The 21,050-nt window shown below is 49.8% G+C and overlaps 1 pseudogene across 1 annotated transcript; it reads left to right on the forward strand.

The window, feature by feature from the left end:
* Positions 1–8,887, forward strand: LOC307106081 (folate receptor alpha-like; annotated as a pseudogene). The gene is made up of 2 exons: positions 1–16; positions 8,358–8,887. The product of its transcript is annotated as a folate receptor alpha-like (transcript).
* Positions 8,888–21,050: the final 12,163 nt, after the last annotated feature.

Here is a 21,050-nt window from a genome sequence, read left to right on the forward strand (position 1 = left end):
ATGACTGTGGTGGCAGGTAAGCCGATTTCCTTTTTAATTGACACTGGGACCACTTATTCTGCCCTCTCCTAATTGGCTAGGACCCTTGTCCCCTCCTCAGTCTCTATTATGGGGGTTGACGGATCAGTCTCACAGCCATTAGCCACCTCACGTCTACACTGCATCTTACTAAATTCCCCCATTCACTCTTTTCTCATTCTACCTCAGTGCCCGGCCAGGGCTACCATGCATCCCCTCATAAAACCCAGTTGTCCCAAACCACAGTCACCTACCTCAGTTTCACTCTCTTACCCCAAAAGGCCAAGCCATTCCTGGGACTGTAAACGCCTTATCTCCTTATCTCCTCTATGATCATTATCTGTAGGAAGAATGTGGCCATTTGGGACTCAAGCGGCTAGAGGCCTGGCTAGCCTGGGAACGGGCTACGGAGCCTGCTCCCTCCCTCGCTGCCTTTTCTAGCACACAATACTGAAACATTGATTGCTAGACATGTTTAGAAATACTTAATAGAAGGTCTGAGGCATGGTTATGCATTTTTGAAGGGCATAGAAAGAAGGTTTGAAGGCTAACTTGAAATTGTGAAGGTTTTTGTGAAGGTTGTGCATGTGATGAGATGGAACAGAGAAATGTGAAAGAAAGAGAGAAAGAAAGAAAAAAAGAAAGAAAGAAGTTACTCTCAGCAAGAAAGTGAGGCTTCAGTCTCCAAGCCTGGCAGGACAAGGTTGCTGGATACTTCTTAAGCTAAACCAGAATATTCAGTGTCTAATCCAGGCGTCCTCAAACTACAGCCCGCGGGCCACATGCGGGTGTTTTTGCCGTTTTGTTTTTTTTACTTCAAAATAAGATATGTGCAGTGTGCATAGGAATTTGTTCATAGTTTTTTTTTAAACTATAGTCCGGCCCTCCCACGGTCTGAGGGACAGTGAACTGGCCCCCTGTTTAAAAAGTTTGAGGACCCCTGGGCTAACCTCTTATCCAACCATCCAGGTCCTCGGCTTTCACTACTCCTTTCCTTCCCTTTCCCTCCCACTTTCACTGCAGTACAATCTCAATCACTCATCTGTCACCCTTATTGGCAGTGCCATGGTGACCACCCTCTCAGCTTGGAGTGCGGAACTAGAAACTTCTCCTTACACCTTTCAGCTTGTCTCTATGATCAGGGATTTTTCTTCCCCTGTTAGGAAAACACATACATCTGTCTCCCCATCAGCTGGACAGGAACCTGTACTCTCGTCTATCTCTCACCCAATGTAGCCCCAATAATCAGTCTTTACCTGTCCCGTAACCCATCATATCTGACACAAAAGGGCAGTCCAGATCATCCCTCTCCTCTAAACCCTCGGCATCACAGCAGGGGTTGGAACTGCTACAGGGAGCTTAACCACTGCTCATCCATTTTGAAACCCTGTCTCAGGACCTACAAGAAACATGTGGATGCCCAGCAAGGGGCAAAATTGGGAAAACAAGAACCTCACCCCCAGGGTAACCTATTCTCCCCTTTCATATCACTAGTGAGGCAACTGAAACCCCTACTCTTTTCCCCCTAAAAATAACATATAGGCCTCTGTTGTACTTCAGCTCCAGACCCAGACAAGCAGCAAAACCAGACAAGTGACGCTGTGGCAGCCTCAGGACCAGCTTTCACCTCCCAAGTCACTCAACAAGATCGCTCTCGAGACTTCACCAACCAGTCTCTTGGGGAAATCATGCTGCTGCACCCCTCATCCAGCACGGAAAACACTACCTGTTTTTTGCTCACTTACCCCCTGGCTCCTCCCACTATTAAGCCCACTGGTATTTATACTTTTAATATTGCTCTTTGGACCCTGTCTCATGCGCTGTTTCACTAGTTTCTTGCAGAACAGAATGCAGGCGTTCGCCAACCAGAAGGTGGGAGAGATCTATCTGGCACTGAATTCAGAACCTAACACCAGAATCCTTGAGACCCCGGGTAGACGCCCCTAACGACGCCCCCTCTCAGCTGGAAGATGGACCTTCACCCCCTGACCTTGCCCGGACTCTCAATTAAAAAAAAAATATCAAAAGCCTGGAATGATAGATCCTCCCTTCCCCCAACTGATGGATGGAGTATGGCGTAAACTCCACCTGCAGCCCGAACATTCCTGAACACCTTATATGGACTGTACATTGAACCACCAATCAGCACCTGCCAAATACCCTCAGCCCCCGATTCCTAAGTCCCTAGGTGCCTAACCATGTGCCTTACATGAAACCACCAATCAGCGTGTGCTGAGTACCCTAAGCCCCGTCCCCTCCTTTCCTCCCCTCAAAAGGTGCTTTCACCCCGCACGCCCTCTCTTTTTCCCTCTGGAAGGGAGCCGGCAGGGTCTTCTCTCCAATAAAGCCTGTGTCCTGGTCCCTGGTCTCCGGCCCTCTGTTTCATCTTACAGTTCTGAAGTATTTTTTTTCAGATATGAGTATTGCCATCCCAGCTTTATTTTTGTTTCTAATTGCATAGAGTATTTTTCCATCCCTCCACTTTCATCATGTGTGAATCTTTGGTTCTTAGATGGGTCTCTTGTAGACATCATATATATGGATCATGTTTTCTTATCCATTTAGCCACCCTATGGTTTTTGATTAGAGTGTTTCAGCCATTTTCATTTATGGTTATTACTAGAGGCCCAGTGCACAAAATTCATGCACTGGGGGTGGGGGTGGGGTCCCTCAGCCCAGCCTGCCCCCTCTCACAGACTGGGAGCCCTCAGAGGATGTCCTACTGATGGCTTAGGCCCGCTCCTCATGGGGAGTGGGCCTAAGCTGAGGTCTGGCCTCCCTCTGCGGGAGGTGACCGGGCTGATCAGGGGAAGGCACCAGCCCCATCACCCCGCTGCTGCTGCCACTGCCAGTCACCACAGCCACCAAGGTACTTTCATCAACACAGACTCCAGTCCCTTCACCAAGAAAAAATGACAAGTTTCTTTAAGCATTTTCAAGATGCGTCTTTCATAGGATATGCATTTCTTTCTTTTTTCTTTTAATCCTCACCTGAGGATGTTTCCATTGATTTTTAGAGAGTGTGGAAGAGAGAGGGAGAGACAGAGAGAAACATCAAAGTGAGAGGAACACTTCGATTGGTTGCCTCCTGCATGAGCCCTGACCTGGGCCCTGGCCAGGGAGGAGCCTGCAATGTAGGTACATGCCCTTGGTCAGAATTGGACCCGGACATTGTGGTCAGCAGGCCGAGGCTCTATCCACTGAGCCAAACCGGCTAGGGCAGGATATGACATTTCTTAATCCTCCAGCAGCGGGCCTTCGTTTTTTCCTCCAGGAGTGTGGTGGGAAAACCCTAGATCACCTTCTTGGGTTCTTATTACCCAAGTTACCAAGAACAGTGTGAGTGGCGTACGGGAGCTTAGCCAATGAGCAGTCAGAAAAGGTGTTTCCTCTGCAGCTCATGCGCAGAGGCCTCCTGCATTGTGTCCTCGGGCTGGGGGCGTGCTCTGAGCTGTGCTGCGGCTGCTCGGAGCAGGCGCCCACCCCTGTGTGTGTCCACTGGGGTGGGGTGTGCTCCAAGCTGTGCCGGTCGTGACTGTTAAGGCTTGGAGCCAGTCGTGACTGTAAAGGTGTCCTGGACAAATTTGTATATTACCTCTTTATATATATAGATTGATATTTATTTATTGCCATTTTAATTCTTTATGCCTATTCCTCCCTTCTCCCTTTCCCGCCTCCTTCTTCTACTTAAAGCAATCCCTTTAACATTTCTTACAATGCTGGTTTGGTGGTAAGAAAGTCCTTTATCCCTTTTATTTTTATTTTTTTGGTCTGGGAAGCTCTATTTCACATTCAATTCTGCTTTTTATATTTTTCTCTTTGCTGCTCTGATTGAGTGATTTTTTTCTACCTTGTCTTCTATTTTGCTGATTTGATCCTCTGCTTCATGTAACCTATTGCTTTTTTTCCCCTTCCAGTGTATTGTTGATATGAGATATGATATTCTTCATTTCAGGCTGGTTCTTGTTCATGGCTTCTATTTCTTGTTTCATGCCGTGGTACTTCCCACTAAGTTCATTGTAATTCTCACTGAGTTCCTTGACATCCTTATAGCCATTACTCTGAATTCTCATAAATTGCTTGTCTTCCTTTCACTTAGCTCTTTATCCTGAGATTCTTTCTGTTCTTTCTTTTTGGGCCTGTTTCTTGGTTCCCCCATTTTTGCTGTTTCTTGGTGTTTGTGTCTGTGAATTGGATAGGACTGCTATGACTCGCAGTCTTGGTGGGGTGGCCTTCTGTAGTGGGTGTCATGTGGGACCCAGTTGTATAGTCTCCTCGATATCCCAAGCTGTGAGCTCTAGGAATGTCCCTTGTGTGGACTGTGGGCCCTCCCTTTGTCATTTGGTTTTGATTGCTCTTGTCCCATTCGCGGGATGCTCAGCCCATGGCGGCTGACTGTGCTGCTTTGTGATGCCAACTTTTATCTAGGTGCTGGCAGAACCAAACCAGACAAAACAAGACCACACCGAAAACAATACTATAAACAACAACAACAAAACACCAAAAGAATTAAATAAAGAATACTGAAAGGCAAGAGACCAAATGAATTAGGGAAAAAAATAGAAATTACAAAAGAATATGAAAGAAAAGAAGGAAGAGATAAGAAAAATGATAAGAATAAAAAACAGCCCTAACTGGTTTGGCTCAGTGGATAGAGCATTGGCCTGTGGACTGAAAGGTCCCAGGTTCCATTCCAGTCAAGGGCATGTACCTTGGTTGTGGGCACATCCCCAGTAGGGGGTGTGCAAGAGGCAGCTGATTGATGTTTCTCTCCCATCGATGTTTCTAACTCTCTATCCCTCTCCCTTTCTCTCTGTTAAAAAAAATCAATAAAATATATTTTAAAAAAGAATAACAAATAAAAGAAAAAATAATTTAAAAAAGTAATCATCCTATCTAATGAGAGAATATGCGAATTGACCACCATGCTCTCACAAAGAGGGTGGCACCGACAGCCAATAAGGAGGGAATATGCTAATTGACTGCCACGCCCTCAAAGATGGCAGCACCCACAGCCACAAGATGGTGGTGCCCAGTCTCCTCAGCCATCCCGGGGCGGTAGGCGCGTGGCACAGCTGGGCCCTCCCCAGGCGGGTCCGGCCACTCTGTGTGCCTGACTCCAGAGTCCCCCAGTCCCCTCAGCCCCCAGCCTCCCAGGGCCGGCCTGAGGCGCAGACAAGCCTCTGATGTTGGCTGCCTGCCGCCCAGGGCCGCCCGAGGCTCAGGTAACCAGGGTCAGCCAAGGCTTTTGCTGCTGGCAGTGGCAGCAGCAGAGGTGTGATGGGGGTGTTACCTTCTCCTGATTTTTGGGTTGCCTCCAGCCCCTGAGGGTTCCTGGACTGTGAGAGGGGGAAGACCGGCCTGAGGGACCCCCCTCCAGTGCATAAATTTTCATGCACTGGGCCTCTAGTAATGAATAAAGTAGAATAGAAAAGGAAAATGGAAAAAATAAAAAAAGACACAGAAAAAGAGTAAGAAAAGAAAAGAGAAAAATAAGAGATATGAAAGAAAAAAGAAGAAATTAAAAAGGTTAAGTGAAATATAAAAAAACTAGAGGACTGGTGCACGAAATCCATGCACTGGGGGGTGTCTCTCTATCCAGCCTGCCCCCTCTCCAATCTGGGACCCCTCGGGGGATGTCCGACTGCTTGTTTAGGCCCGATTCCACAGTGACATCCCCCTCACAATCCGGGACATCTGGCTCCTAACTGCTCGCCTGCTTGCCTGCCTGATTGTCCCTAACCACTTCTGCCTGCCAGCCTGATCGCCCCCTAACCGCTCCCTTGCTGGCTTGATTTGCTGGAAGCCAATTCCAACATGTTAGCAGGGCTGAATCATCTGGGATGGCTGAATGGCACCTCCCCCAAACCTGAATAGGATTGTCTGTTGCCAGACAGCTCAGGGCATCTTAATCTGCATGTTATTGCCTCCTGTTGGCCAAACACCTGAACAGCTGTAGGAAATTCCTAAATCTGACAATGCTTCTGTAAACCCTACCCTTTGAAACCCTACCCTTTGAAGTGTATGTCTTTACCTTGCCTTAGGACAAATTGTGTTAATACGTAGCATGGGATCCTGAGTCAAGGGGTAGTCTTTAGCTCCTTTAGCTGAAGCTCCTCTGACCCCCAATGCCTTTCAAAACTATCTTTCGTCCTTGGACTCCTTATCTATGCATCAGCTCCTTTCTCCAGATTGCTGAACCCTTTGTAATGCTGGGACAAGAACCCCGGCATTAATGGATGCCCACCCAGGGGCTCCAATATTAATGGCCGCCTGAACTGGGGTTTGAACCCTGGAAGCACCAATATTAATGGTGCAAAAAATAAAAAAAAGAGTGAGATGCCGGAAACCAATTCCAACATATCATAATTACAAGAGTTTCATCACAAGGTTGGTAAAGCTTGGGGGGCTCAACAAGGGCTGAGCCACATATGTAGTTTACCTGTTGGAACGGCTAAAAAGCACTGATTGACACCTAACTGCTCACCTGCTAGCCCAATTGCCCCCAACTGTCCTCCCCTGCCTACCTCATCACCCCCAACTGCCCTCCCCTGCTGGCCTGATCTTGCCCAAAACTGCCCTCCCCTGCCAGCCTGATGGCCCCCAACTGCTCTCCCCTGATCTTGTGATGACATAGGTGTGGCCATCTTGTGATGATGCAAGGGCAAGATACCACCTAGGCTTTTATTAGTATAGATAAAGAAATGATTTTTTAAAAAGTGGAGTTCACCTCTGCAGATTTTATTTCCTGCTGCAATTACCTACTGGACCTGCTATTTGGGATATATTTTTTTAAACATCTCTATTGTTGAAAGTATTACATAGGTCCCCTCCCCCCCCCACAGCCCGCCCCCCCCAGGCCTTCAGCACCTTATTGTCTGTGTCCATGGGCCATGCATATATGCATACAAGTTCTTTGGTTTATTACCTTCCACCCACCCTCCCCTGCCTCCTCTCTAAGATTCCAAACACTATTCCATGCTTCCATGTCTCTGGACCCACTCAGTTCATCAGTTTATTTTGTTATTTAGATTCCACATATGAATGTGATCATGTGATACTTGTCTTTCTCTGACTGACTGACTTCACTTAGCATGATACTCTCTCTAGGGTCACTTCATGCTGTCTCAAATGGTAAGAGATCCTTCTTCTTCTTCTTCTTCTTTTTTTTTTACTGCTGCATAGTACTCCATGGTGTAAATGTACCACAACTTTTTATTCACTCATCTACTGATGGGCACTTGGGCTGTTTCCAGATCTTCGCTATTGTAAATTGTGCTGCTATAAACATAGAGGTGCATACATACTTTCTGATTGGTATTTCCGAATTCTCAAGATGTATTCCTAGATGTGGGATCACTGAGTCAAATGGCAGTTCCACATTTAATTGTTTTTTTAAAATTTCTTTATTGATTAAGGTATCACATATTTGTCCTCGTCCCTCCATTCCCATCCCACACCCCTCCCCACACATGCCCCCTCCCCCCTGTTGTCCCCAACTGCCAGTTAGGCTCATATGCCTGCACACAAGTCCTTTGGTTGATCTCCCCCTTTACCCCCACCCTTCCCTACCCTCACCCCGAGGCCCAACAGTCCGATCGATGCCTCCTTGTTTCTGGGTCTGTTCTTGTTCATCAGTCTATGTTGTTCATTATTTCCCCTAGATGAGTGAGATCATGTGCTATTAGAAATCCTACATAATAAAAAGGCAATATGCAAATTGCATCACTCCGCTACGCCCACGATTGGGCCGGCTGGAGGCGCGGGGGGCGGGACTAAGGGTGGCCGATTGGCTGGCGGTAGGAGTGGGGGGCGGGGACTCGAGTCCCCGCCCCCCGCTCCTACCGCCAGCCTAAACGGCCAACGCTGCAGAAGGACCCATGCGGCCGGCGGAAGACGCTGGTGGCAGAACTCGGGGTGGCCAATTGCGTGGCTGCCGGCACCAGTTTTCCGCCAGCAGCAGTTTTCCACTGGCCACCCGCCATCAGGGCGGGGCGGGGCGGGGCGGGGCGGGGCGGGGTGGGGCGCGGCGGGGCGGAGCAAGGCGGGTGGCAGTGGCGCACGGTTGCAGGTGTGGTGGCCCCAAGGCTGCGGCAGCGGCAGTGCACGCGGCTGAAGTGGCCGCTTGCAGGATTGAATCCTGCAAATGGGCTACTAGTACACTTATAAGAACTGAAAATGAGACAAGCAATAATGGTTATGGTGACAGGCAAATGAATCAGTGTGTAGTGAGATTCTTTCTGGGCCAACAGTTCTTTTGAGACCCCACATTTAATTGTTTGAGGAAACTCCATACTGTTCTCCACAGTGGCTGCACCAGTCTGCATTCCCACCGGCAGTGCACAGATTCAGCTGGGACCACTGCGGCCCCATGAAACCCGCCTGCAAGCGCCACTTCGTCCAGGACTCCTGCCTGTATGAGAGCTCCCCCAGCCTGGGGCCCTGGATCCAGGAGGTGAACCAGAGCTGGCACAAAGAGCGGATCCTGAACGTGCCCCTGTGCGAAGAGGACTGTGAGAGCTGGTGGGAAGACTGCCGCACCTCCCACACCTGCAGGAGTGACTGGCACAAGGGCTGGAACTGGACCTCGGGTCTAATGAGAGCCCAGTGAAGGCTGCCTGCCACCGTTTTGTTTCTACTTCCCCACGCCTGCTGCTCTTGCAATGAAATCTGGAGTTACTCCTACAAAGTCAGCAACTACAGCCAAGGCAGTGGCCGCTGCATCCAGATGTGGTTTGACCTGGCCCAGGGCAACCCCAACGAGGAGGTGGCCAGGTTCTATGCAGAGGCCATGAATGGAGCTGAGCTCTATGGGGCCTGGCCTCTCCTGCTTGGCCTGTCCCGAATGCTGCTCCTGCTGCTCAGCTGAGCTCCTTTTACCTTCTGATACCTGGTCATCCCCACATAGTTCAGCCTCACGGCTCAGCTCCCATGGTGGGAGCTCTGTCCAACAGTTTGAATAAAGCAGATATACCGCAAAAATAAATAAATAAATAAATAAAAATAAAATAAAATAAAAAATAAAATAAAAAGATTCTCTCTTTGTCTTTAATTTTTGGCATTTTATTTTTTATTTTTTTTTTAAATTTCTTTATTGATTAAGGTGTCACATATTTGTCCTCATCCCCCCATTCCCATCCCACACCCCTCCCCTTGGATGCCCCAACCCTCTGTTGAACTTAAGCATTGGTTAGGCTCATATGCATGCACACAAGACCTTTGGTTGATCTCTCCCCCCTCCCCCCACCCTCCCCTATCCTCCCTCTGAGGCCCGATAGTCCGATCGATGCCTCCTTGTTTCTGGTTCTGTTCTTGTTCATCAGTCTATGTTGTTCATCATTTCCCCTAGATGAGCGAAATCATGTGTCACTATAGATATACTTATAAGAATTGAATGTGCGACGAGCAATAATAGTTATGCTGACAGGCAAATGAATCAGTCTGTAGTGAGTTTCTTTCTGGACCAACAGTTCTTTTGAGACCCAATATCAATGTCCACCGGTTCCCTATGAGTACATGTCGGCACTGACCCCTCAGCTCTGGATGGTGGACAAATGGTGGTAATGCAGGTCCGACTCCCTCTGGTTTGGTCTCGGCTGGACCCAGGGGCACTGCTTCACCCGGATCCAGGGGCCCACGGCCTCACCTGGACCCGGGGCCAGGCTCACCCGGCTCCAGGGGCCCGCGGCCTCGCCCGGACCTGGGGCCCAGGGCTCACCCGGCTCCAGGGGCCCGCGGCCTCGCCCGGACCCGGGGCCCAGGGCTCACCCGGCTCCAGGGGCCCGCGGCCTCGCCCGGACCCGGGGCCCAGGGCTCACCCGGCTCCAGGGGCCCGCGGCCTCGCCCGGACCCGGGGCCCAGGGCTCACCCGGCTCCAGGGGCCCGCGGCCTCGCCCGGACCCGGGGCCCAGGGCCTCGCCCGGACCCGGGGCCCAGGGCTCGCCCGGCTCCAGGGGCCCGCGGCCTCGCCCGGACCCGGGGCCCAGGGCTCGCCCGGCTCCAGGGGCCCGCGGCCTCGCCCGGACCCGGGGCCCAGGGCTCGCCCGGCTCCAGGGGCCCGCGGCCTCGCCCGGACCCGGGGCCCAGGGCTCGCCCGGCTCCAGGGGCCCGCGGCCTCGCCCGGACCCGGGGCCCAGGGCTCGCCCGGCTCCAGGGGCCCGCGGCCTCGCCCGGACCCGGGGCCCAGGGCTCGCCCGGCTCCAGGGGCCCGCGGCCTCGCCCGGACCCGGGGCCCAGGGCTCGCCCGGCTCCAGGGGCCCGCGGCCTCGCCCGGACCCGGGGCCCAGGGCTCGCCCGGCTCCAGGGGCCCGCGGCCTCGCCCGGACCCGGGGCCCAGGGCTCGCCCGGCTCCAGGGGCCCGCGGCCTCGCCCGGACCCGGGGCCCAGGGCTCGCCCGGCTCCAGGGGCGCACGGCCTCGCCCGGACCCGGGGCCCAGGGCTCACCCGGCTCCAGGGGCGCACGGCCTCGCCCGGACCCAGGATTCAGCCTCACCCGGACCCAGGGGCGCATGGCCTCGCCCGGACCCAGGGGCACGTGGCCTCACCCGGACCCAGGGCCCAGCCTCACCCTGACCCAGTTCCCAGCCTCACCCAGACCCAGGGGCACGCGGCTTCACCCGGATCCAGGACCCAGCGGGGTTTCGTCTTCTTGATCCCATTTCCTGTTGGTCAATTCCATCTCAGTAATTCCTTCGGCCATTTTCTCAGAGCTCCAGGGCAGCCGCCGCAGAACTCGTTGGGCGGCGGGCTCGGCGAAGCTCCGGTGTGCCCGGTGCGCGGCAGCGGGCTGGTCCGGGGTGGCTGCGTCGGCCCTTGGGTCTGCAGCGGTGGCCAGTCACCGAGCGTGCGCACCTGGCCGCTTCCGGGGCGTTGAGATTCTTGAAGGACTCGGAGGTCAGCAAGCGCGGAGTCTCCCACCCCATGACTCCTAGGGGCTCGTCTGTCCGTGCTCGGCAGCGAGTGGGGCCTTCCCCTCAGCCGGAGACCGCTGGGGGAACTGCGCCGAGCACGTTCCAGGCCGCCACTGTGTCGTCTGAGCCGTAGTTCTTAAAGTGTGATCTTTGGGTCGCCGGCATCAGCATCATCCCGAGTACCCCTCTCTTTTATTCTAGTTGTAGAGCGTCTGCTCAGTCAGCCCTCCGGTGGTTCTGGATGGTGTCTGCTCCGCTCTCCTGTCGTAGACTCAAAATTGTTGTGGTGGGCAGCAATCAGGCTTCCGCCCTATGCCTCCGTCTTGGTCTTCCTTTGTATAGTTAAGTCTTGATTGTTGTTGGTGTCGCTGGGAGGAATTGTCCTCCAGGCCAATTGGCCGTGCAGATCCTCTGTGTCTATAAAGGAAGAGTTGCTGTGTAGGAGACAGATTTATGGGCCGGGTCTTGGTGCAGCAAGGCTTTGGCGCTCATTGATTCTGCCTCTGGAATGTGTCCTTTATGCGAGTGGTTGAAATCTGGTGTCATCTCACACTGACCACTAGATGCCCTCGTTTCTGGGTCTCCAATGGTGTGTAGGTCAGCTACTACCTGAGACCACTCAGCAGGACTTACGGCAGAAACTGCAGTTTCCTCCTCCTGTCTGAGCGTCCCTAGAACAGTCCGACTAGAACCGCAGTTTATCTGGTCAAGCTGCCATAGGGCAGGCCACCCACATGCAAAAGCCGTTGCTTGGAGCCCAGGTGTGCCTGCATGACGTGCGGGGCGGGTCTGCAAAACGAGCGGGGCGGGTCCCAGGGCGGGGCGGGTCTCAGGGCGGGGCGGGGCCTCAGGGCGCCACCAGGCCATGGCGAGGCGAACCGCTCTGGCTGTAAGTCTGCTTTTTCTGCTTTCCACGTTTCCAAGCCCCCTCATTCCGCACTCCAGCGCAGCAAACACTGATTGCTGGGCGCACCTCCACAAGGAAGTCACTCCCACTCTCCGACAGGAAGGCCGAGAGTCCAGCCTCTTCCCGCAGGCGTCTGGGGAGCTAATCTCCCCTAGGGTTGGAACAAAAGCCACAAGTCCCTTCCCCCGACCCACGCGCCTCCGCACCTCAGCTTCTCCAGAGTTCGCTCTTTCCTCTACTCTCTTAGCTGTAAATCCACCATTCAGCCAGCTCTCCTGTGGTTCTGGGTGGCAGACGCTCTGTGCGCGGCGAAGTTCCTTTGTTTAACTTTGAAATTGCTGTGTGCGAAGTTCCTTTGTTTGATTCTGCTGCCTTCTTGGTCCTCCTCTCTCAAAATGGCTAGAGGACTTGAGTGTAAGACAGGAAGTCTTAAGAATCCTCTAAGTCGGTGTTGGCGGTCTCCGGGGCCCCGAGGATCTCAGTGGGGAGCTGGGCCAGGTCGGTGACGCGGGTGAGCCCGTCTCGCAGAAAGATGGTCTCTTCCTTCACCGAGAGCCGCTGCGCCGATTCCGCGGTCGCCGCCACAGCAGCTGCCGCGGCGCCCACGAGCTCATGGCCCCGGCTGCGGTGCTGGCTGAGAGGAGCCGCCGCCCGGTCTGGGGAGACGCGAGCAGGAGTCGCCGCGCTCACCAGTCCATCTTTTAGTTGTTTTTCCATAACTGCCATGCGAGGCAGCAGATCAGCCGTTCACCTCCGCCGCCATCTTGCCCCTCTAATTTTTGGCATTTTAATTATGATGTGTCTGGGGGTGGGCCTGTTTGTTTGCATTCTTCTTGCTTGGGACTCTCTGTGACTCCTGAAATTGTGTGACTTTTTCCTTAACCAGATTAGGGAAGTTTTATTCATTATTTCTTTAAACATGTTCTCTATCCCTTCCTCCCTTTCTGCTTCTTTTGAAACTCCTGCTATTAAAATATTGTTATGTTTCTTGTTGTCCCAAAGCTCTCTTAAGCTGTCCTCCTGTTTTTTAATTGTTTTCTTTCTTTTTGATTCTCTGATTGAGTGATTTTTTTCAACCCCGTCTTCTAATTCACTGATTTGATCCCCAGCTTCCCCTAATCTGCTGTGTATTCCTTCCAATGTGTTCTTTATTTGTGCTATGTCATTCTTTATTTCTGTTTTCATAGTTGTTATATATTTTCTCATGCTGTTGAGCATCTTTACCATCATTTTACTGAACTCTATATCAGATAAATTTCTTATCTCTGTTTCATTTATTTCTTCTTCTGGAGAATTCTCTTGTTCTTTCATTTGGGGATTGTTTCTTTGTCTCACCTTGACTTTCCTCCTTTTGGCTGCCTGTTTGGGTTTGTGACTATGTATTAGGTAGATCTTCTATGCCTCTCAATCTCTAGTGCATGACAGTTTGAAATGCTGTTTCTGACTAATTGGATCATGCAAAGACTCAAATCTTCCAGAGACTGCCTCTGCCTACAGACTGATATGATTCCATCTTGAATTGCCTTCAGGAAATACTCCACAGATGTCGAGAGTGTTTTTTTCCAACAGGGTGGGGCTATTGCTTCTGTCTGGAGGCTAATTGTTATTCTCAGTATCTTAATAGGCAACAGAAACTGTGGGGCAAGGTGTTTTCCAATAGGAAGGGTCAACTGTCTTCCCCCGGGAAAGCCACCTGTATAGCAAATTTTTGCATGAAAATGGTAACCTCTGCAGTGTGAAGGATTGACTCAACATAGGAAACTGGGGTCTCTGCCTTCTGAGCTCTATACCAGAGCCTCTGATCCTGGCTTCTGCTCACACAGCTTCAGTCCACTCAGCCCTCCCTTTGCTGGACCATAAGGTGAGTGGCTCCACATTAAAGTTTGTGTGTTGGCCCTTTAAGAGGGTGCCAGCCGTCTCTTCCTGGCAGACAGCAACCCTGCTGCTTTTCATGGCCAGATGTTATGTGGGTACCCTTCTCAGTTCTGGTACTCTCTGCTGGGGGGCCCAGCCTGGGGTTCAGACCCCAGAGTTCTCAGTGGGAATTCCCTGCAGCTGAGATATCTCTTCGAACTTTAGCTGCTTTTTGTGGGAGCCCAGCCAGCCCTTTCACGCCTCTGTCCTTTCTACCAGTCTCTATGTGGTTTCCACTTTCCATCTTTGATTATCAGGGTTCTCTCCAGCAAGTCTTCAGTTGATTATTCGGGAAGTTTTTCTGTATTTTAGTTGTAATTCCAGTTTAGTCCTGGGAGCCTGCCTGTGCAGCATCCACTTCCCTTGCAACTTCTTAAGCCACCTCTGCCAAGCCTGTCACCTTGACTTTCCATCTTCTGTTGTAGGTGAGGAGTTATTTAATTGTTCCTCTTTATTAGATCCTTGAAGTGTTTAAAGAGTCCATTTTTGAAGTGAACCAGTTAAATGTTTCCATTTCCTTCCACAATCTCAAGCTGACCAGTGCTTTTTTTTGGACTTAACTTTTTAAATTATATTTTAAATTTATTTTAATATAATTTATTTTCCATTGCCATTTATCTCCCCTATCCTCACTTTCATTCCCCCACTCCCCTCACCCCACAATCACCACACTTTTGTCTGTGTCCATGAGTTCTTTCTCCTTTTTTCTTTTTTGCTCAATCCCTTCATCTTCTCCAAGCCCCCATCCCTGAATAGCTGTCAGCCTGCTCTCTATATATCAGTCTATATTTTGCTGGTGACTTCAGTTTGTTCATTAGATTCCACAAATTAATGAAATGTTATTTTTCTCTGTCTGGCTTATGTCACTGAACATACTGCTACTTTCAGTCTGTGTGTTTCTTTCAATCTGAAGTGAGTTTCTAGTAGACAGCATATGTATGGATATTGTTTTCTTATCCATTACTTGTATTCATCACTCTGTGTATTTTGATAGGAGCATTTAATCCATTTACATTTAAAATCATTATTAATAGGTATGTAGTTATTGCCATTTTATTATTTATATTTTTGTTCTTTTTTTCCCTTTTAAAGAGGTCCCGTTAACATTTCTTGTAATACTGGTTTTGTGGTGATGAACTGCTTTAGCTTTTTCTTTTCTGGGAAGCTCTTTATTTCTCCCTCAATTCTAAATGATAGCCTGTGGGTCAAATAATCTTAGTTGTTGCTTTTTATCACTTTGAATATTTCATGCAAATATCTCCTGGCATGCAAATATCCTGTTGAGAAATCAGTTGAAAGTCTTATGGAAGCTCTCTTTTAGGTAAATAACTGCTTTCCTTTTGCAGCTTTTTTTTTTTCTTTTGAGAGCCAAATTTTTTATTTTTTTAATTTAATAAATCTTTATTGTTCAGATTATTACAATTGTTCCTCTTTTTCCCCCCCATAGGTTCCCACCCCACCCTCTACCTTTACTTCCCCGCCACTATCCTCATCCATAGGTGTACGATTTTTGTCCAGTTTCTTCCCGCACCCCCACACCCCTTTCCCCCCGAGAATTGTCAGTCTATTCTCTTTCTATGCCCATGATTCTATTATATTCACCAGTTTATTCTGTTCCTCAGATTTTTTATTCACTTGATTTTTAGATTCACTTGTTGATAGACATGTATTTGTTGTTCATAATTTTTATCTTTACCTTTTTCCTCTTCTTCCTCTTCTTAAAGAATACCTTTCAGCATTTCATATAATACTGGTTTGGCAGTGATGAACTCCTTTAGCTTTTTCTTATCTGTGAAGCTCTTTATCTGCCCTTCAATTCTGAATGATAGCTTTGCTGGGTAGAGTAATCTTGGTTGTAAGTTCTTGCTATTCATCACTTTGAATATTTCTTGCCACTCCCGTCTGGCCTGCATAGTTTCTGTTGAGAAATCAGCTGACAATCATATGGGTGCTCCCTTGTAGGTAACTTCTGTTTTTTTCTTGCTGCTTTTAAGATTCTCTCTTTGTCTTTTGCTCTTGGCATTTTAATTTTGATGTGTCTTGGTGTGGTCCTCTTTGGATTCCTTTTGTTTGGGGTTCTGTGCGCTTCCTGTACTTGTAAGTCTATTTCTTTCACCAGGTGGGGGAAGTTTTCAGTCATTATTTCTTCAAATAGGTTTTCAGTATCTTGCTCTCTCTCTTCTTCTGGCACTCCCATAATTCGGATGTTGGTATGCTTGAGGTTGTCCCAGAGGCTCCTTACACTATCTTCAAATTTTTAGATTATTTTTTCTTTTCTGGTTTATCTTTGCTTCTTTGTATTTCAAATCTTTGACTTGATTCTTGCGATCCTCTAGTCTGCTGTTGGATCTCTGTATAATATTTTTTTATTTCAGTCAGTGTATGTTTAATTTCTAGTTGGTCCTTTTTCATATCCTCGAGGGTCTCATTAAATTTATCGGCCTTTTCTAGGAAATTCTTGAAAAGCCTTATAACCATGGTTTTGAACTCTGTATCCAGTCGTTTGCTTTCCTCCATTTCTTTCATTTGTGATCTGTTTCTTTGTCTCCACATTTTAGCTGCTTCCCTGAGTTGGTAGGGTAGCTTTGTGTGGTAGGTGTCCTATATGGCCCAGAGGCTCAGCCTCCCCCAGTTACCTGAGGTGGATACTTTTGGTGCACCCTTTTGTGGACTGTGTGTACAGTCTTGTTGTAGTTAAGTCTTGATTGTTGTTGGTATCACTGGGAGGAATTGACCTCCAGGCCAATTGGCTGTGAGGATCAGCTGTGTCTATGCTGGGAGAACTTCTGTGCTGGAGAAGACTTGCAAAAGCCTCTGTGCTCAGCTTGGATGGGGCGGAGTCTTAGGGCGGAGCAGACAGCCTTGGCTTCCTGTCAGCCCTGCCATATGAAGCCCATGGGTCTCAGTGTCCCTCGGTAATCGCTGCAAGCACCTCTAAGAGTAAGCCGTCCTTGAGTTTCGCCTGCTGCCAGACAGTCCAGTTTCTCCCCGAATGAGTCTGGTTTCCCAGAAACTCGCCCAGAACTGGTGTTCAGTGCAGTCGGGAGCTTCCATCTCCCTCCCGCTTTAGAAAGCCAGCCGCGCACTCAGCCGCCCGTGCACTCAGCAATCAATCCTCTCTGCGCGTGCCTCTGGACCTTGGCTTCTGCAGCTCCCCTGTGTCTCAGTGTGCTTTCTCTTTTCCTGACAGTCCAGATTCCCCCTGAACGAGTTTGGGTTCCCAGAGTCTCGCCTGGGACTGGAGTTCAGTGCAGTCAGGAGCTTCTGTCTCCCTCCCGCTTTAGAAAGCCAGCCACACACTCAGCCGCTCATGCAGTCAGCCACCCATCCTTTCCGCACGTGTGCGCTTCTCCATACCTCAGTCTTTTGCAGCTCCTCTGAGTCTCAATGTGCTTTCCCCTTTCCTTCTAGTTGTAGAATTTCCACTCAGGCAGCTTTTCTGTGGTTCTGGATGGTGTACATTTTGTTTTTTACTTGTAGTTTTGGTATTGTTGTGCAAGGCAGCAGTTTAGGTGTTTATGCCACCATCTTGGTTTCTCCCTCCTTTTGCAGCTTTTAAAAGTCTTTGTCTTTAACCTTTGACATTTTAATTATGATGTATATTGGTGTGGGCCTCTTTGGTTCATCTTGTTTGTTAATCTGTGCTTCCTGGACTTGTATGTCTGTTTCCTTCACCAGGTAGGGGAAGTATTCTGTCATTATTATTATTATTACTTAGTATATTTTTATAGATTTCAGAGAGGAAGTGAGAAGGAGAGAAAGATAGAAACATCAATGATGACAGAGAATCATCAATCGGCTGCCTCCTGCATGCCCCCCACTGGGGAATCAAGTTTGCAACCCAGGCATGTGCCCTGACCAGCAATCGAACCGTGACCTCCTGGTTCATAGGTCAATGCTCAACCACTGAGCCATGTTGGCTGGGCCTTTCTCCATTTTTTAAATTGGAATGTTCATCTTCCTTTGTTTAAGTTATATGAGTTCTTTGTATATTTTGGATATTAAACCCTTATCAGATGTATCTTTGGAAAATATCTTCTCCCACGCAGTGGGCCCCCTTTTCATTTTGTCCATGGTTTATTTTGCTGTGAAGGAGCTTGTTTATTTTGATGCAGTCCCATTTGTTTATTTTCTCCTTTTTTTCCTTTGCCCTAAGAGATGTATTGGCAACATAGAGTTGTCTGAGATTTTGCTGCTGTTTGTCTCTATTTTGTTTACTTATTTTTTTAAAATATATTTTATTGATTTTTTTATAGAGAGGAAGGGAGAGAGATAGAGAGCTAGAAACATCGATGAGAGAGAAACATCAATCAGCTGCCTCCTGCACACCCCCTACTGGGGATGTGCCCGCAACCAAGGTACATGCCCTTGACCGGAATCGAACCTGGGACCCTTCAGTCCGCAGGCCGACGCTCTATCCACTGAGCCAAACCGGTTTCGGCATGTTTACTTATTTTTTGAAGTTTTGTTTAGTTCTTTTATTTGGGACATGTTTCCTTGTCTGTTCATTTTAGTAGCTTCCCTTTGTTTGCTTCTATGTATTAGATAGAGCTGCTATATCTCCCCATCTTGGTCGAGTGGCCTTGTGTAGTAGGTCTCCTGGGAGCCTCTCTAGTTACCCTAGCCTGGTGGTTCAGGTGTGCCCTGCATGTAGGCTGTGTGTACCCTCCTGTTGTAGTTAAGGCTTGCTTGCTGCTGGTACATCAATGGGGGGGGGGCGGTGTTTAACACAAGGTCAATCATCTTTGAAGACTGGCTTGTCTACTGTGGAGCAGCTGCTGTGCAGGGGCTGACCCCAGGGAACAGGGCTCACTTAGCAGGACTCTGGTGCCTGATGAGGCAACCCCTTGGATATGTCACTTGGGGAGGTGGTTGGGTGGTGCTTCAGTGTGGTCTAAAGCTGGCCACCATGTATGTTGACTCTGAGGTCTCCTGGGAGGTGCAGGCCAAGGTTAGCTACTGCTTGATTCCTGCCTGGGGCCACCAGACATGAGCTATAAAATGATCTACAGATGGCTGCTGCCTATGCTGGGCTTGGAGGTGCCAAGGAGAGGCCAAGCTGCAACCAGTTCCAGTTGCTAATGCCAACCTTGAGGCTGCTTAGCGAGGAATACAGGGCAGGCTGTGGTCAGCTGCTGCTTGTTTGTGGTTTGTGGGCATTTGAGAGATTTTAATCGACAGGCTGTTTGTACAGAAATGTTACTGGAATTGGCGTGGGTTAGGCAGGATCTTAGAGAATCACCAGGGCAGGGCAAACAGTGTGAGCCAGGTTGATGGAGACTCAGATATGGCATCTGCCTACATGCTCTGTTGGGGGAGGGCTCAGCAAAGAAACAGTGGCCTGTACCAGTACTTCTATTTGGGAGAAAGCTGCCCCTCCAGCTCTTGCCCTGAAACCAAACAATTCAATTTGTCCTCATATGTCCCTGGTATCTTTCAAGGTGTTGGAGCTCAGAGTGAGTTTGAGTTAGTCCATGTGTGGGCCCTTTAAGAGGAACTGCCTGGGACTTCAGCAGCCTCTGTCTCACTCAGCCATAATCCCTGTTGGTTTTTACACCCAGAAGTTATGGGGACTTCTTTATCTGTCACTGGAACCCTGGGCTGGGGACCTGGTGTGGGGCTGTTCCCATAGGCAGCCATCAGTTAGAGTGTGGGCCTGTCTGGCCACTTTGGAGAGGTGGGCTGTGCAAGGCCTGTGCAGAGGATGTGGGTGCGCCAGGACCAGTGGTACCAAGTACAGATACCATCTGGCTCCCCTGGATGTGCAGGCACCAGTCCAGCATGGGAGGCAGACTGAGGACCATGCCATCTCCAGGCTTCCCGAGGGTGGGCCCTGCAGCATCCTCCCCACTGCCACAGGCAGTCAGATAGTTCCAGAGAGTCTCCCTCATGGGCCAAGAAGGCACAGGTGGGGTTGTTATGCCGAGCTCACCAAAAGCTAAAGAGATGGAGGAATGGGTAGGGCCTGAGCCAATGAAAGGTAGCAAGGTAATCTATATATATAAAAGGCTAAGCAACTGTCGCATCTGAAACAACTGAACGGAAAACCAAACAGGCTGTGTGGGGTGACCAGGCCGGCAGGGGGGTTAGTGAGGGGTGACCAGGCCAGCAGGGGGGGCAGTGAGGGGCGAGCAGGCTGGCTTGGGGGGGACAGTTGGGGGCAACCATGGCAGCAGGGGGGCAGGAAGGGGCAGTCTGATGGAGGGAGGGCAGTTTGGGGCAACTACGCCAGCAGGGGTGGGCAGTTGGGGGTGACCAGGCCAGCAGAGGGGGCAGTTAGGGGCGATCAGGCGGGCAGGTAGGTGAGCAGTTAGGAGCCAGAGGTCCAGGATTATGAGAGGGATGTCCCACTGCCAGTTTAGGCCCAGGATTGGAGAGGGTGCAGGCTGTTCTGAGGGGATCCCCCCATACACGAATTTCATGCACCAGGCCTCTAGTTGGATAGAAAAAAGCCCTCCCCTTTCTATCCTTACAAGAACCTTGGGCTTGAGCGGGAAAGGGGATGGTCTTGAGATGGAAGTCTAGTGTTCTCCCAGGTCACGCCACCTGAGTACACCTTTGTGCACTCACACCTTTCTCACAAGATTGGCCTTTGTTGCGGCCAGCAGCCGAGCCAGCGTTTTCGGTTACAGGCGGGGAAGCCCTTGCTCCTCAGGAGGGACCACTGCAGACGAGCTCTCCCTCCCAATTTCACCTGCCCCCGTGGCTGTGGGGCCAGCCCATTCTGCATCCCTGCCTCTCACCAGCAGGATGATGGTTGTTCTGTAGTTTAGTTGTAACTTGTTATGGTTGTAGAAAGCTGTGAGTACAGCATTTACCTAGTCTGCCAACTTGACCAGAAGCCCCTATAATACTTATTTTCTATTGTATTATCTGATCCAAACAATTTTATAGTCAAAGTCTACCACACTTTTAGTAAGTAATTTCCCTTAAATTTCCTTGATGTCGAAACTTGATAAAGTCAACACCTACACACGGATGCATGCACACAGCTACATAAAAGGTTCACTGTTGAATATAAACACAAAAATATGAAACAGTAGAAATTTAAATCTAATGACACTATACCATGACAAAATAAGATTTATTCTAGGAATACAGGAAGAAACCCACATGATTAACCTAAAGCACACACACACAATCGTTTGCAAGTGTCCTGCTGTAGAGGGTGCAGACTTGTTTACCATTGTTAGGCCTGAGTGTCTCAGACAGCAGTGGGGTGTCAGCTTTGAGGGCAGGGCCTCCCTCAGACACTGTGGATGCTCAATAAGCACTGATTGGACAATAAAATTAAGTCAACA

This window comes from Cnephaeus nilssonii (genome assembly GCF_951640355.1).
Source record: "Cnephaeus nilssonii genome assembly, chromosome: 10".
NCBI classification, from domain to species: domain Eukaryota; kingdom Metazoa; phylum Chordata; class Mammalia; order Chiroptera; family Vespertilionidae; genus Cnephaeus; species Cnephaeus nilssonii.